This window comes from Cariama cristata, unplaced genomic scaffold (assembly GCF_000690535.1).
Source record: "Cariama cristata isolate BGI_N322 unplaced genomic scaffold, ASM69053v1 scaffold11440, whole genome shotgun sequence".
NCBI lineage: Eukaryota > Metazoa > Chordata > Aves > Cariamiformes > Cariamidae > Cariama > Cariama cristata.
The window spans coordinates 18,248-24,343 of NW_009592981.1; positions in this window are offsets into that span (position 1 = coordinate 18,248).

A 6,096-nucleotide genomic window follows, 5' to 3' on the forward strand; every position below is an offset into this window, starting at 1 on the left:
CAGGGGAAGCAAGCCAATGGTGCAACGTAACAAAGGATTTAAAGAATGTAGAAAACATTCCTCCCATTTAAGTAATGTTTGCAAACAGGATTCTGTCTCTGCAACTTTGATTGCAAACTCTTTTCAAACAGTTGTGGCCTTATTTTTCTCATAATCATACCAAGTGCAGAGTAAACAACAAACAAACAAAAACTCCAAGCACAGACCTACTACAGTGCTTTCACAGAGAATGAAAAATTACGTTTCTTCCATTATATACCTCTCACACTCAGGCCAGTGAAGCAAAGACCTGTTTCCTTGTGGAAGCAGCAGGAAATTCAATGGCCAGAATTAAAGACTTGCTTGCAAGCTGCACAAACCTCTCCTTCTAAATATAGCAGGAGGTTGGCCTTACTCCCACATGGCGCCCATCAGGATAATTCCTGTAATGATCAATTGTAAAATTAAAATTATATCTATTCCTTTAAACAGCTTTACCTTGATAAAAATTACATAATTAACCCACAGGATGAGAGAAATTAAATTAAAAAGGAAGCATAAACATGTTTTCATTTGTGATTTGAAAGTATGCATCTACAAAATGTAGAAAAGTTGTCTCAAATTGCAAGATTTATAGAAGCCACCAATAAGATGCCAATACTTAAGTGCTGATGTATTGAAACCTGATTGGAAATCTATTTTGATTTTTGGGGGAGAAATAAAGACATTTATCTCATGAATCTCTAAGCAGTCCTGTTATACCTTATGCTCACAGAATTAGGAAAAAAATTAAGGCTTCTATTAAGACAATCGTGTTGGCCCTAATAGCTCTTACTTGAAGTCTTTTACGCCTGTGTATGGTATGGATTGCCATATATATACATAAAAACTGTTAGTATTCCAACCTAAGCACAACTGCATTACCTACTTTGGAATCAATATGATGCAGTTAACTTTTGAAAATACCAGTTTTCACATCCTCACCACTTATTACTTCACTCTGTTTTCCTGATTATCTAATACAGGCCCCAAATCTATTCTTTCTTTATATCTGATTAAGAACTGCTTTAAGACTTTATTTTCTCATCTCCTCTAGAAAAAAAATTACTTTTAATGAAACAGATTTTAGTTTACAGATTTTGAAGAGCATCAAAATGGAAAGGAAAAATGGATTTTTTTTTTTTGTCTACAAAAATTGTATTCAAGTTAAACACAAAACGTTGGGTTTAGTATTGCATAAGCAAGGCAGGACTCATACCAAATTTCACACATCGCAAAATACTGTACAAAACTTTGGGACTGTCTCATGATCACTATTACAAACAAGATTATACATTTTCCTTACATTACCCAGGTTAGTGAGATGTACTTTAAGCATTTTTCAGTGTCTGATTTGCAAATAACAGGTAATACATTTGATCTTTCCTGATAAAGGTGGGAGAAATACAGTTTTAAAGCAAGTAACAGTTCAGACAAGCAGAGTGGATCTTTTTTTGCCAATGGGGTCTACTTGCCATTAAAAGCAGAGTTAAGAAAAGTAAATAGCTTTAAGTAGTGATTTCAGCCTAAAGTTTTATGCAATACATTTTGTAAAGTTTATCTCCATTAATATCTGGCCCTACCTAATTTAAACTTTAATTTTAACAGAATGAAATTGGTGCCTGCCTAATCAATAATACTTGCATGCAAATAAATCAAAATATTTTTGTGCTTAATAGAACATGGGAAGTAAAAGGCTTCAGAAGGCTGCTGACTAGTCTGGAAGATCTCCAAAGTTGTTATAAACATATCTGCCAGAAAACATTAGAAATCCATCAAAATATTCTGTTTTCTTCCCCAAACCCAGTAACATAGTAAATCTCTGGAAGGCTGTATGTCCTCATCAAAGTAGCCTATTCCCTGGGCCTCAGGCTTGGAATTCTTCAGAAAACGCTTTCTCACGGTAGCCTCAGGAGACCGGCACTGGTACAATTGAGTTGATTTAGTAACAACATAATGAGGTTATGGAAAAGGAAAAAAGTGTGTTATTGCCTTTTAACAGAGCAAGATAAGGCTTGAATGCACCAAACATAAAATGAATAGGTATCAAGGGGTTTGAGCCAGGTTATAATATTTATTTGCTAGCCAAACAAAAGAGCAAACAACAGAGCAGCCCAAGAAGGTACAAAACTCAAGGTGTTGGTGTTTTCTCTCACTTGCTTATCCAAGTCGCTCCATTCCCTTTTCACCATAGGAGATGAAAAGTCTGTTAGCAACCAGCTCCTTTATGAGAAAAATGAATTGTGAAATGTCTTTATGCACGTTTTGTATTCTGTCACAGTTGGTCAGATTAGAAGCCAACAAGTTAGAAGTCGGGTCGTATGACCTAATTCAGATTATAACTGATGCAACAATAAAGGTGTTAAGATAAGACAAAAGGCATAGTATATTACCAAGCCATGTTATTTTGTGTATTTAACTAAAAAAAAAAAAAAAAAAAAAAATCAATAGGAATGTGATTACAAAGTTCTGGTTTTGCTCAGCTTTCTACATGTATCTTTGCAGAACAATATATAAAACCTGTATGAGATCTGCCCTTGGTAAAAAGGGTAACATGTTGTGCAGAGCAAATCTAAGTTAAAAACAGCTGCTCCGTCAGTAGAGTAGTAATAACACAATATTCCTCAGACTTTGGTGCAAATCTATCTGGAATTTAGTCTGCAAGAGTCTTGGACAACAAAAGAAATCAACCTGCAATTACTTCAATTTCTATTTCAATTCCAGAAATTGAGCCAAAAGTAGGAATGGCTGGTTAACTACATATACATCAGGTGCATAGTGCTGCTTCAGGTCTTGCCCTGAACAGTGCTTAAGCATTTAACAACTTACGAAAAATGAAGTCACTTATTTTGGTCATCGTATTTTCAGTCATAAGCAATACTGCTCTACACATTTTCAGTCAGATCTGGAAAAACTCCCTCCTGTCCCCAGATTTCATTTACCAAGACAGACCTAGTTGTGGTTTATAACAAATGTCAAGCTCTCAGTCCTATGATTCCAATCCAAAGGAAACCTGCAAGTAGGTTGATTACATTCAGTGAAAAAACTGATGCTTGCAAAACTTCAGTTGAGAACTGCAGTTAGGCAGAAGGTACTGAGGACAACGACTTGACTGAGGCTTACAGTATTTCCATGGGAAAAGTGGTGTAATGAAACCGATTAAGAAACTGAATTCCTGCCAGAAGAGATTTGTTTTGGGATAGTATTCTGCTATGGATTATACCCAAGTGTAATGGAGAATAACCATAAAACTAGTATTCTCGGAGAAAAACCCAAATATTTTTTGAGGAGGATTAGTACATACTTGGCAGATGGATCGATCGGTACAGTGAAAGAGATGTTGGAAAAATACAAGTATTATAAACTTTGAAAATGAATGAGTAAAAAGAAAAACAATCAAGTTTAACTTTTTTTGGTGCTCCCCCCCAAAAAAACCTCTGTGAACTTTTTCACATTTTTCAGAAATATCAAGATGAAGAGAGATCAAAACAGACAGTAATTGACAGTTTTGCATGGATGGACAATATAGCAGAGGTTAAAAGCATTGTACGCTGCTAAAGATAGACTTTTGTGTACTGTGCAGAATGGACGGTCCTTTCACAGAAAGTGGAGTCCTGTAACAGGCACTTTCAAAGCTGAGCATGGTAGTGTTTCTTGTGGCCAGGCAGGTTACAGAATACGCAAGACACAGAGGATAAAGCACTGCAGTGTAAAATAAACTAACTATTTTTAAATGCAAGTATAAACACAGCCTCAATGGTTGAAAATAGTAAAATACATATAAACATTTACAGAAGAAAGCATGAAATTTGGTTTAAGATATCAAAGTACTATATCATAATAGCTGTAATTAATGTGAAAAAAAGCATTCTCACTTTTGTGGATGTAGGTCTCTCATTAGAGAGGCATGAAATGGTCCAAAATAAACATACAACCAAAAAAGTAGTATCAAAGTAAACATAGATGAGATAGTCAAAAGAAAATATTTACTAGCATTAATATGCTGTTTAGATTGAGATAGATTTTTTAAAAAGTTAGCAACAGTAAGACAAACAATACTGAGGAAATAACTTGGAGAGATTTATCTGCCTGCCTTCCTTCTCTAAGGGAGCCATTCTATTCCAAGTGGAACTCCTCATCAAAAAAATTCAGTCAGGTTCAAAAAAACCCCAACCCCACCTCCCCCCACCCCCAAAACCCATAGAAAACAAAAAATCCATGTGAAAAACTCTCAAAGTCAGTATGCAATATCTTACTGAAAAGGTATAACAAAGTAAAGTATACAAGGTAAAAGAGCATATAAATAACCAATTCCAAAGTTCATAGGTCTGATAGAACCTGTACTGTACAATTATGTAATTAGTCACTTTTTCCTGTCAAATCTTCCAAGCCTCATCCTTTTAATACAGAAGATAAGGTACTCCTCTAGCACCTTTTCACTGATTCGTGATTCATATTGTGTAGGCAAATGAAAGGGTCTATGCATCTTCCGTAGGGTGCACTGACCTAATAACTAGTCACCAGGGAGAAGGTGCTGTACCTTACCCACCTCTCCTCGCACATCCATGGACCTGGCCACCATGGCAGGAACACTGCTCACAGAACACGATCCTGCAAAGAGCTCAGCCATGTGATTTGATTTAAGCACATCACCACTCAGATATAAATGTTTTGAAATTGTAGAAACTAAATAACCATATACTCTTTGCTGTACAACCATGTGTGTAGTCATGGTGCAAAAGCTTTTCTTAGTCAAGACTTTAGGGTCAGAACCTACTTACATAAATCAAAAGATGCTCACCAACATCAGCAGCAGGCAACAAAACACAGCCAGGTTTTAAATGCATTATTCATACACTGAAAATAAGATTGATATTCTTTCCTAAGTACGACCTTACAAGTCTCTCCAAGAAACCTGAGCTTTACTGTAACAGCAGGTGGAACTTGAAGGTCACAAAATGTTTCCTGAGATGGCGTTAGATCATCCCAACCACTTGCATCTCTGCCCTGCCTTGAAGAAAGCGCTGACAACTCTGGGTGAGAGCTGTGCTACTGAATACTGCAGAAGGGAGAACATTACTTCTAATGTGTACCTTCTCATCCTCCTTGAATTGTTATGTAGTTGTCCCCCTCATAGCTTGCAGTAAATAGCAGCAATGGTATATTCTTCCAAAATATTCCAAACCCAAAATATTCCAAATACACCAATCCTAAATAAAATTGATGCCTAAAAACTCCTATAAGAGCCAAGAATTTCCATTTTTAAGATTCATAAAATTTTTACTAACTCCATTTTAATTTCAGGCATGTGCTTTTTTTAAATTTTTGCCAATTTCAATTAAGAAAGTGCAATAGCTGTTTCAAAAACATTGGGAAAAAATATTTGCTAATGCTAAAAAGAATTCTGACATTTTCACTGAATAGTTATCTTGCCCACATGTTTTAGAATGGGATACATGAATTTGCAAAAGCCTTGCTTTTTAAATGTGCAGAAAAATACACCCACATTTGGTCAAAATATAAACTCCAAAAAACTCTAGTATATGTCAGATAATTTGTTCCAAAGCCATGTACTTCATCCACTCCACCCTCCACATTTTTAAACTTGCACACTACTAATTCAGGCATGCTGTAGCCCTTTTGTCCAGTTTTCTTGATACATGCGCCGGGGAACTCCGTAATAAGAAGGTGAAAGCACACTGCTGGCACCCAGGAAGAACGCAGGGGGGAAAAGGGATATGATTGCAGTCATATGAAACAGACTGAAAACGGAGTCCTGATCAAAATACCCTGGAAATATCACAAACGCTGTGAACACAAACACCGGTCACAAAGAGAATATAATTCTCTGAGAGAAATCTTGCTTATATTAATTATTTTTCATAACCTCTTCAGATGGCAGGGATCTGTAGATGAGCGGTTGCATACTGCTGACTAGGAGGAACATAGAAAGACAAGTAGACTCCAGTGTGTATTCCCTAGGGACAAAACCAATTATACTACACCTATTTCTTTCTAAAATAGAATAACAGGCCTCATGGATGGACAGAAGCATATTGTATATCCTCTACCTTGATT